At 37.2% G+C, this 12,030-nt stretch overlaps 1 long non-coding RNA gene across 5 annotated transcripts in view; it reads left to right on the top strand.

Annotated features, from left to right (window-relative positions):
- Positions 1 to 12,030, top strand: part of LOC136015260 (uncharacterized) — a 149,528-nt gene that overhangs the window by 102,681 nt on the left and 34,817 nt on the right. For 4 of the 5 annotated variants that reach the window (XR_010613135.1, XR_010613131.1, XR_010613133.1 and 1 more), the window contains one exon: positions 3,208 to 3,316. This is a non-coding gene — a long non-coding RNA (uncharacterized LOC136015260). Of the gene's footprint in view, positions 1 to 3,207; positions 3,317 to 3,820; positions 3,951 to 12,030 lie in introns of all 5 variants that reach the window. The other variant, XR_010613132.1, reaches the window with a different exon arrangement.

The following is a 12,030-nucleotide window of genomic DNA, read 5'->3' as shown; positions in this document are numbered from 1 at the left end:
GCACATCTTCCAAGTGTCTATAATGTCACAACTGTGAAAGCTTTGTACCCAAACTGTAAACTGATTTAATCGTTATAAATATGGCTAGAAGGATCCTTGAGAGGTCCTGTGGGTCATCCTTTTATTGAGACAGATTCAGTTATTCTGAGAGCCTTTCTCATGTTTTCATGCTATGTTCTTAAAAGCATCCTGGCCAAGTAGGTCAATCACCCTCCTAAGTGCTCCTCTATTCTGTTGACTGATTATCCTTCTAATTATAGAGATTTTATTTTTCCTTGTCATGTTTACCTTGTATCATCTTTTCTTACTTTAAACCCATTACTTATTTTCCTTTCACCAGTGAAGACGAAGAATATATATCTTTAAAATATCTGAAAATTGTTACCATGGGTTTTTTTTAATCCCTGATTGAGCTTTAGCTCTTCCCATTTTAGTTTGGCTGTCTGTTTTCTCCACCTTGCTTTTTATATTTTATTTTTTGTTTGGTTGGTTTGTTGAGTTTTTTTGTTTCTTTTGTTTGCTGTTTTTTGTCCTGCTTTGCTCTTTAGAGACTTTTTGGTTAGTTTCTTACAGTTTGGTAGCCAAAAGGACACAATGATATGTTGGCTGAGCTGTGGTCTTGTGCAAGGTTTGCATGAAAGAAGCTCCATTTTATAAACACATTGCCTGACAGGGTGGTGAAATGATAATGTTCACTCTGGGCAGTTCCTGAACCTTTTAATTCTGTGGGCCCTTTTTGACAGTGTTTCTGTTTAGATGTTCTTGTGTTAGAATAATGGTTTGCACTTGTCTATTGAATTGCATGCTTTATAAGTTTCTGCTCCAACAACTTACATGTTTTTTACTCTAAAGACTTTTGATGCCTTAATATTTGAAAATATTTGCAGTTCCCCACTCATTCATTATTTTTCTACCTAAGTATGTGAGTTCAAAAACACAGGCTAAACTGAGCAAGAGGCTTGAAAGATTCTGAGTTTTATATAAGATGACTCTATTAAATTACCAAAGTAGAGTCATAATCTTAAGGTCCTTTCCAACCCTAACTATTCTATGATTCAATAATTTCCTTGGTATGACTTATACTTGTTACTGGAAAAAAAGTTGGCTTGTACAAGTAATCAGTTAGATACAGACAAAAATCTTATTCAGCATACTAAACCACCTGCCCATTAGTCAGAGATGGAATGAATCATGATTAACTGTATGAGTTGAGTTTCTTAATCTCACAAAAAGTAATCTTTCAGGTCTGTCCCTCACCTAAATTCATCAGTCTTCATCTCCCAGGAAGCAGAGCTACCTTTCCATGCCCCTGGCTTCTTTTCCTCTCAAACGCCAGTGAAGCTACATCTCCCAGCAAGGGGGAGCTATAAGTACAGTTTTCCTAGTAAGGTTTTCACTGGGGTGCTTGGGTAGTATTGGACATTTTGAGACAAACCACCCATTATCACCTAGCAGTAATTGTTATCGTGCTCTTCAGAAACATGTTAATGCAGCATCACCAACCTGGTCTTTAATCTCTGTTTACTGGAAAGTTGCAGTATACTTCAGTTTTCTAGGATCACTTTGTATCAATTCTTTGTTCAACCTTACTATGAAGTGGAAAATTCCACTTCAGGGACGTCAGTGGTATAGGAGAATTAATAAAAGGCTTAGCTTCCATCTGATCAGTGGAAAGTATTTTATTATTTTGGCTATGGTTTTATGTGTGGCTAGAAAACAGCTTTTATCCCATTTCCTTTGTACCAGAGGATTCTCCATGCTTATTTTAACTCCTGTTCTGGACACAAAGCTCCTAGTAGTTCCTATAGGGGTATCTGCAATTTTTTGAGATCATTTTCAGTGATAATAGGTATAGTTAAACATCTGTGGAATCTCTCTTGCTGTGTATTTTGCTGCCACAGTTAGGCTTTTTTATTAGCAAACCCATTAGACCTGTCAGAGATCAAAGTTCTTGAGACTATTTACTGGAATAGGTTTAGAAACAAATGCAGTAAATGCTGAATTTTACATTTTGCTGCTTAAGTTGATCGTGTGTTTCAGCAGCAAAATTGTCTTTGCTCTTGAAGGTTGAAGGAACTGGTTTGAAAACAAAACCCCGAAGAGCTTTCTGTAACAACAAAAAAGCTTACTGTAATAACAGAAGAGCTTAGTATAACAACATAAAGCAAACCAAACCAGGAAAACCTTGATCCCTTTCGAGGATTCAGTGCAGATGCTGACACCTCAGCCCCTGAACAGGGGTCATAATGAACTGATCTATTGCAAATCAGATACTGCTGATCAGATTCCCTTTTCAATGCCTACACAGCACTACTTTGTATGTGTGTCATGAGTATGTGATTTATATCTTGGAATAGTACCTGCCTGATAGACATGACTTTGTGTATTTATACTACACTATATTTTAAGATCAACAGTGACAGAGTGGAAGATATTTCCCCTGGAGTAGCATCACTACTTCCGCTGTTCAGAACAAGTAACATCAAGCACCTGGAGACAACTTTACATCTCTTCTAATAAATAGAAAGTTTGAATCTAAAAAGTTGGGTAACATTTTGCCTTGAAGCCTTTTCATAGATGGATTTTTCTTCCTGCTTAAAAGACAAGTCAGTAAAGATTTATTACAGTTTCTCTCAAGAGATCTTATACTTCTGTAACTCACCTCCTTAAAGAGATAGTCACAGGAATAATAACTGCATTCTGCACAGGAGGTTTGGAAAATGATTGTCAATTTCTGAATTATTATCATGCACTGGATTTGAATGTATCTGTAGATAGTAACCCCTTTACTGTCACATTACATTTTATGCCAGAGGTCACCTCTAACACTTTCAGTAAGCTAATGATTTTGTCTGAAGTAAAATCTTTGGGGGATTTTATTGTCGCTTTCTAAATTCCACTGCTCATAGCAGTGTATTTATGTAAAGCACAACTTTAGTAGGAGATGATAGTGGGCATATGGGAGGAAGCAGACAAAGGTGAGAATTTTGTAGATATGAGATTGAACAGGGATTTTCTGAGGTGAACAGAGCCACGTTCCTGGCATGTGCAGTACAGGCTGCCCTGTCAGGCAGAGCTTGGTAAAAAAAGCAGAAAGAACTGGCTGCTCCCTGCTATGGGGCAGTGAGCATATGCTACCTCATTCAACCTTTTTATTTGAGCAAGATGGTTGAATATACCGACTGATTTCATCTCTTCCTTCCTTAGTTTTCTTCAATGGACACACAAGTGGTTACCTCTAAGGAGAAGAGCTGCATCCCCTTTCTTTCTGAGCTGTTGAAAGAACATGAAGACATTCCTCATACATTATATGAAGGTTTGTACTACATCCATATGTCTTGGGACCACTGAGTTTTGAGCAAGTTTTTTACAGTATATAATAGTTTCTACAGGATAGTCTCAATGCAGCGGGCAGTGCAGTGGCTGCCTCTGAGTGAAGGTCCAAGTGAAAAAAAAATCAACCTGTGGTCCTCTTTCTCTTCAGGTACCTTCTGCACTGAAACCTATTTGTCATAGATAGTTCATCTTGGATCTTACTTCATCCTATCTTCTAGTCTTCACTGGCATCTGTTTACATGACTGCATTAGGCTAAAGAATTCTTTTTTTTATTTATTTTTGGAGTAGTTTTTTTTGTTTTCTTTTGGCTTTTTTTTTTTTTTAGATGGAGATAATAATGGTTTTATCATCACAAATTACAATGACATATCTGAATAAAACAATGACTCATTCATGCACCAGAAACCTGCTTTAAATTTCATTGTCTTCCCTTCTGTATTCTGTTGAATAGTCTTTATTCTTAGACTTGTGTTTTTCTTCCAGAATTATTTCTTCTTCTCTCTTGTGATGCCTTGCCCATTGCCCATTGTCCAGCGTCCAGACAAAACTTCTGAGGAACTGTAGGCCACCCATAAGGACTTTAACTGGGATCTTCACAGAAGAAAGGCTGCTGGTGATTGCTTCTCTTTCTGGCTGTGTGCCAGCTCAGTATGGGCAGGCAATATCATGCTCTGATGGAGCCTCCAGGAGTCAGGTGCACGACATGTTGCTAAGCAGTCAGGTGCTGTAAGGGATATGTTGCTGAGGGTGGTGGGTGTCCCACCACTTTATTTTAAAAGAGCATTCAAAAGCTGCTTGCGTCAGGATGGTTAGGGGCACCAGCATCTCTCTTGTCAACTGGAAAATGGGAAGGGCTTGTAGCCATAAATTACCATAGCATAGCATAAAATGGTTTGCACTGGAAGGAACCTTAAAGATCATCTAGTTCCAAATCCTCTACCATTGGCAGGGACACCTTCCACTAGACCAAGCTGCTCAAAGCTCCATCCAGCCTGGCCTTGAACACTGCCAGGGATGGGGCATCTTTTAATGAAATGATTAAGATAGTGTTGCTTAAGCAGTAGCTCACATTTCTAGAAATTATTTTTATCCTAAAGGTTGTGAGCTTTTATGCTCTCTTTCTTTCTTTAGTATGCCTATGCATGTAATACATATTTACAAAATGTGTTTATAATTAACAGCCTTTTCTAGAGTAAATAAGCATGACATATTCATAAGCAATCACAAAGTATTCACAGTCAGCCCTGAATGTGTGAAGCACTAAGGCTGGGGAATAATTATGGCCACTTCCAATGGTGGTGAAAGGTACAAAGTGAGGAAAGAGCATCTTGAGCAAGTCAAACACTCTCGTAGCATCATGACTCAGATGAGATGCTAAGCAAGGTGGGGAAGGGAAAAGGCTTCCTTAAGCAGAAGCTGTGTTGCAGTATTCACTTATGTCTCCTTCTGACTTGCATCCTACTCACTCTGTGCCACGAAGTTTGGCTTGCAGTCAGTGTTGGCAGCCTGGAGACTGTACTAGTGTCTTGTCTGAACAGGCTGACTCTGACTAAGATACATGCCTCCATAAAAAGATCGTCTGAGAATAGGGGTCTGTCTTGCTCAAAATTGCTCATAAGAAATATGTAAGGCTCCCTGCACACACACAAAAGGAGAGAACATTGGTCAATGTAAGGGTTGTAAAAAAGAAAAGAACCTCATTTAGACCAACAGCTGTCCTCTGGATGCAAATTTATGAAAGATATCTATGTGTGTGTTCTGTTTCCTAATGTATAAGTTGTGGCATTATCTTTACTGCATTTACCCTTCTAAAAGCTTTTTTGGATACTAGTGACTTACAGTTCCCAAGGGATGGAGAAGTGCAACTCAGAGACGATTTGTCAAATGCTGTCTAAGATATGTCTATGCAGCAAAGTGCAATGGAAGAATAGGAAGAAACACACTCAATTCTGACATCTCTTTGGCTTGCATCCCCACAGGAAGACTACAGAGCTTGGAAGTGACTTTTAATGGTGTCCTCTGTGTGTGTTGCTCTTTCCAACAGTGCCAGTAGATGTTCCCAGGGGTCATGGCTCTGCGAAGCTTCCTAGCATGGATGTGCACAAACTGTTGTGTCCCTTGAACTCAAAGTGTTTAAATTAGCATTGGTTTGTGCTGCTTGTTTTTGCATTTTCCAAACAAGTTACCACTAGCTAGTGTGATTACTGTTTTGTCTCTTTCCTGGACCAGTCTGCAGCGCTTTGCAACTGCCACTGGCGCATTGAAAAAGATTAGCCTTCTACGCCTTTTGCTACATTTATCTATTAACTTAGTTAAAATAAAACTTTTATTACTGTAGCTGTTGATATTTAAGTATAGAACACCCAGCATTGTCAGAAATGCTATCCAGTTAAGTAAATCATGTTTTACCCTTTACAGTCGGCTGGAGTTTCCAAGGCTCTTTGTTACTCTCACAGAAACTCTTTTCTAATCAGTTGTATTTGAGGTTTGTTTCTGACATTTCTTAAACAAGTAGGCATGAAATGGACCAGCAGTAGTAATTTCTCTATGACCAGCAAGGGTTATGATTACAATGTGAATAATGAATTATTACAGGGAGAGAAAGATATTGTTCATCATGAAAGTTCACTGAGAAATATGTTGAATGATGGGTTGAGTGATGAATGTGCTGGAAGTATTGCATGTGGGCAAATATTATCACAGTGGATTAAATCAGGGAAAATATAACATGGTGTAGCATAACCTAAGTCTTGGAATCCAGAATTATGATTTGATTCTTCAAAAAGCTGCCTTATTCTTTGTGCCTCATGCTGCTTGACTGTGTGCAGCCGCTGCTTATGAGGCAGGATTTGGTCTGTGGGTTGGTGAGTAAAACTTACAGCATTTGCAGAAACATGAAACTGAAGAATGAATCTTTAAACAGGTATAAGTTGCACATCTTACCAGCAGCAACCATTTTCTAAGGCTACAAAACCAGTACATTACATATGTTTCTTAGTTGCACCTGAAAAATATGACAAACTGCAGAAATATTTGTGCTTATGTACCAAAAGAACAAAAAGAATGGGTATTGCAAACTGATAGAATTTTGAAGTTCTGACAAAGTTGGATCACTGGACAGTAATATCACTTTAATTACGAAAGTCTATACAGTCTGTAAGATCATTAGAATCTATAAGATCATTCTTATGTTTCATAATCTCTACTTTCACCCAACCCCTGGCAGCTGAAATTAAGTGAGGGTTGCAGTAAAGGTTAAAAGTACTGGATTTCCCTCTTCACTTTAAAGCAACACTCAATTAAACTGATATAGCATTCTCCTGGGACATAAAAAATGTTGTATTCAACTGATAGCAAAATTGAAGAGTTCATTCTTAGATCAGCAGAGGCCTGCACAAAACCTACTTGTGCTAATAGATTTACAAGCACAAATCTGATTCCTTACACTGAATAGTGTGTAAGCATGATCAGATTTCTTCATACTGAATATCCACAACTTTGAGAAAAGTCAATAAAATGGATTTTACGTGTGTGGTGCATATTATGCACATACATACACACATTCAGGAAGAGTCAGGCCTCATGTTCTCCTCCTGGAGGTGCTGAATACCCGTACCCTTTGTCTGCAGTGGAAACTGAAGGTGCTTGATTTTTAGCTAACTGAAGTTATTAAGCAATGAAAGGTGATATTTTTAGCTCCATGAGCTTTGCTCATTAAATGCAGAGATGGGCACCATGAACTGAGGCATAAAATGTTAACCTTGCAGAAAGTGAATTGCCTTGAACTTTACACATAGAATTTAATAAAAGATATTTTAAAGAGAGAATGTATACATCTGTCTCTACATATATAAAGATATATGTTTCATGTATTCTGTACAATACAATGTACAATAAGAAATAATTCTCATTGAAATTGTTTTGTTTCATGAACAACTTATATAGCTATTGGTTTTTTTAATCTTTTTTAGTGCTTTTATTTTGTACTGCAGACTCTGTTAACAGGCTGTTTTCTTGCACTGATTGGTCCTCAGATGTATAGTAAGAGACCTTTTCTGTCTTCCAGAAGTTTACTGTGTGTGCATCCTGCTGAATTCTGCAGGATTTATTGTAGGGAGGTGCATTGTGTTTGTTTTTAGAGAAACTAGTTTGATAAAAAACTAAGTCTTTGTTGATGCAGCACTTCTTTTATGATATAATCAAGCACCAAATTCAGAGCAACAGAAATTATGCCTTCTTGTAATACTTGTTAATTTTGTCCTGACTAATTATGGTTCAAATCCTTTTTTCTTGTCAAAAGTAACCCGGATATACTGTTCTGAAGGATACAGTATGTTCCAGATGAGCAAGTTGTCATTATATGGACTGAAATACTTAGCATTATCTTCCTGGCCTGCAACCAATTATATATATCAGTAAATTTACATTCCTGAGTAACTCTATTAACTTTACACATGAATGTGTATTTTCAGCAAATTCTATAGCACACTTGTTCATACAGAATAATTTAAATATACAAATTTCTGCAAACTTCCTAAAATTTGTAGCACCAAGGATATGGATCACAACCTTTCTAAAGAGTAAGTGTATCAATTCTTAGTAGAATTTTTAGGTCACATATTGTCTAAATAATTAATACTTTGTTTTTAAAATTCATCTTTTGCTGACTTATATTTAAATTTATAAACTTGTTGCTAGTGCAGTGTAGGGTTTTTTGTTTGGTTGTTTTTTTTGTTTTCTTTTCTTTTTTCTTTTTTTTTTTTTTTGTTTGTTTTTTTCCAATGGAAGAAAATTGATTCTTGGCTAAAAAGACCTAAAAATGTATTAGTAAAGCTTAGAAAAGAGTAATCTAATATGTAATGTAAGCCAATAAAAATTTAATTGGCACAGAACACCAATCACAACTGGTTTTTGCAGCCCAGCACAGATGATGCAAATTGAATATCAACAGATAAAAAAAGGGATTTAAGAAACAATTTTTCAAGCTGAGAATAACAAAGGAATGAAATATCCCATCAGGCATTAGGCTCAAGCCAAAAACACTGGGGTTGTCGAAAGGAGTGATAGATACCTTCCTGTGTGACAAAGCAGCACTAAAAGAATGGCCCCCAGTAGATTGTGAGCATCTTGTGTATTGCCTTGAAATTTCCCATTTTGCAGATACTGTGCTTTATATCAGAATATGAAAATTTCTTTAATAATTATATTTTAGATGCAAGGCACAGTGGTCTTTTTGTCAGAGGACAAATTTGAAGGTTCATAATGGTTCAGCCTCTATAAAAATGCCAAGTTTTACAAGCAGTTAAAACCATCCAGAGTCTGAGCATAAACTATAGAGTGTCTAACATGGGATCACTGAGCACATGTTTTTATGAGCAATTAAATATTATCATGGGATGAAAAGTTTTCTGAAAACACCTTAATTTCCTCAAAGCAGACAGAGTCCTCACAATTATCTTGTCTCAACTTGAGAAAACAGCTACTTCAAAGTGTACTATTTCTCCCCAGCTGCTGCAGCTGGACCTTTCTCAGTTGTTTTAATTTGTCCTACATGTGTGGCCAACTGAGACAAACTCATGAATGATGAGCATGTCAATTAGTAAGAGGCCCTCTCAATTTAAGAGTTAAGCAAGCATTTAGGTGGAGTGGACTCTAAGACAGTGGTACCAGAAGTTTTTAGTATCCAAGGATTTCTTTCTTCATCAAAGAGTGGCTTGGGGTCAGTGGTGGGAATGGTTCTAAAATGCATCCTGCTTTTGGAAGGGTCCTGAACACAAGTGATTTAAGTGTTTGGTGGAAGGAATTTCAGCCCATGTGTGGGCACACTTTAATCACAAAGGGTTTCTCTCCTGGTGTGGATTCTGCACTCCAGCTTTTCACACCTCTTCACTTTTCCTGCTTACCAGCTTTCTCTATGTTGGGTGACAGGCAGCCAGTCAGAAACAGCTTGGAGACCAGCTAATAGGAAAACTATGTATATTTTGCCAAGGATTATTTTCTAATTATTATTATTCTTGATGCCTAGTATGATAACACTAAGCCAGCACTCAATTCTGAATGTAGGCCATTTGAATCTGTAAAAGCAGGCATCATTTCATCACAAGAGCATTTCTGAAGAACTGCTTTTTCAGAAATGCTTTTTCCCAGGATCACACATAATTTGCAAATTATTCAGCTGACCGAAATAGTTTTTCTAAGACTGTAACTATTTTCATCCAGCAGTGGTAATTTGTGCTTCCTTAGTTGATTTGATCTGTAGTCTTACAGTGTTTGTGCTCACTCCCATTCATTCATCCTGCATTATAGGCCTGCTTCTGAAGGATGCAGAAGTATAGGAAGTACCCGTGGTTTGACTGAAAGTTATTGTGTCTCTCGGGAGTAAATTTAATTTGAGTGATACCCCCCATAATCCAGTGTGATGTGGCACATTAGAAAATAAAGCAATAACGGAATATCTAGCAGCCATTTTTTCATCTTATTTGAGGGAAAGAAATCCTAGCAAAGAAAGCCACAGAAATAAACTGGGTTTTATGCTTTAACTAATACAGAAGTTCCTCAAGTCTTGGTTTGAAAAACAAAAGCAAAAGAGAAAAAGAAAAAAATGAGGCATTGATCAGAAACAGACTTCTGTCAGCTCTTAACAACAGGGATTGGTGGTTTGGTACTGACATTATTTCAGGTAAATGAGAAGGAAGAATTGCAAACAAATGAAAATGTTTGATTTCCCAAGTGAAATATGGGCTGATGCCTAATATTTGTAGCTTAGTAAATCCTCATTAATCCAGTCGATTAATTCTTTTGTTTTCTTTTAACATTGGCTAAGAAAGAGTACTAATGCAACATTTCTCTGCTGTTTCCAAGTGTTCTATTTGAGAGCTTACTCGCTAGCGTGTATTTTTCTTTCCAAAGAGCTCATGCAGCTTTTGCTTGGATCATGCCATGGAAAAGAATCACTGCATTTCTTAAACTATTAACAAATACTTTAAATGACGAAAAGCTACTGAAGCCAGAAGAAAACACAATCTAGCAATCACACAGCAGCAGCAACCTGGATTTTTTTCTGATTTGGATTCAGTAGAAGAGTGGTGGTTGTTGTAATTATGTCTTTAAAAAAATACTTAAAAATGTTTGCCTGTTTCTGACATACCTGAAGACTTGTCCATAAGGTTGATAATCTGATTCTAACCCCCCCTCTGTGTACTCCAATCAAATTTATTCTCAGCCTCAGTTTTCAATGGTGTATTAGTGTTGTTTTGACCAGAATATGTAGGAAAAAAAAAAAAAAGGTAATATTGACTATGAGAAGAGCACTATTTAGAGCTTAGTGTAAAGATCCAGTAGCAAGACTTACAATAGTGTCCATAATTTTGGAGATTTGTGACTCAACTCAGCGAAGTTGAAGCACTGACAGCCTTTCCTTTGTTCTCAATGTAATCCAGCCCATGTGTCTCTTTTCAGTTTATGTCTGGACTGGTAGAAAATTATTGTTATGAAATTTTTATTGTAAGGCTGTTGTATACACAAGGTTTACTGCAAAATCTGAGTGTTGTAAGGCAGTGTATTTTATAAGGTTCAAAGCTAGTCTTTCAACTGTTATTTCAGGGTCACATTTTCAAAAGGGTCCAAAAGTCAGCACTGCAGAATTTGTGTGGATATAAGGCCTTAGTTTAGCATATAAAGTCCTTTAGTATCTTGGTGGAGCTCAACTGAGGACCAACAGTAAAAAAATCCTTTAAGTCAGTTGTATCACTAGCAGTAATGTACTCTGACGCCTATTGAAAGAGCTGAATTTAATGCTTCATTTACAGCTAGCATATATGTAATGACGGCAAAATTCTGGATGAGATGTTGCTGAAAATATCTTTTATTTTGTAATCTTTTCTGTTTTGAGAAACTATAGTGAACTAGTTTGGCCACCTAACTTAGCCAGGTGATCTCAGTATTGACCTGTGTTTGGTTCAATGATATAAACCCTGCATTTCAGCACCTTCAGGATGTTGCTTCCTTCCCTGAGCCCTGTTCCATCACAGGGCTGCATTTATTATGACTGTTCTGCTTTACTGGCAATCACTATGCACTGAGGGATTCACACAATTGCTGAATGTAGCTGACATACAAGCACCAGTTAGAGGGTGGATCTGTCTGCAGGGTAGACATGTCCAGTGTCCCAGTTATTCTCCAGGATATGTTTAACATTGAACTGAGCCTTAATGAAACACTGCAGAAGGCTGCTTGTTCATTTCAGAGTGTGAGGTTTTCTTAACTTTTTTGGGGAGGAATGGGAACAAGAAATTACACAAATTTCATTTTTAGATGAAAACTTCATTTTTTGTTCAAATATAGTTTTTCTGGGAAACTTTCACCTGTCCGTAGTAGAAACCTCAGTGGATACTTCTGGAATATTCTTCTCTGCACCTGCAGGATAAGTTAACCCCCCTTAAAACAAAACCAAAACCTCAAGATTTTTTATGTCCCTAGGAAAATCTCTGGCTTCCTTAAGCATTCCACAAAAAAAAAAAAATATACATCCACTCCAAGTAAGTCCTTTCACATCAATGGAGGAGCAAAGCCTTTCTAAAATGTAGTCTGCTATTTTCTCAGTAAATATTCACGGTCTATCTGTTATTGTCACTCAACAAGCCACGCTCCGAGAATGTCATACAAGGTTCTCAATGTCATGTCTTACAAGTTGC

The sequence above is a fragment of the Lathamus discolor genome, chromosome 5 (assembly GCF_037157495.1).
Source record: "Lathamus discolor isolate bLatDis1 chromosome 5, bLatDis1.hap1, whole genome shotgun sequence".
In the NCBI taxonomy this organism is placed as follows: Eukaryota; Metazoa; Chordata; class Aves; order Psittaciformes; family Psittacidae; genus Lathamus; species Lathamus discolor.
This window is presented reverse-complemented; position numbering and strand designations above follow the sequence as displayed.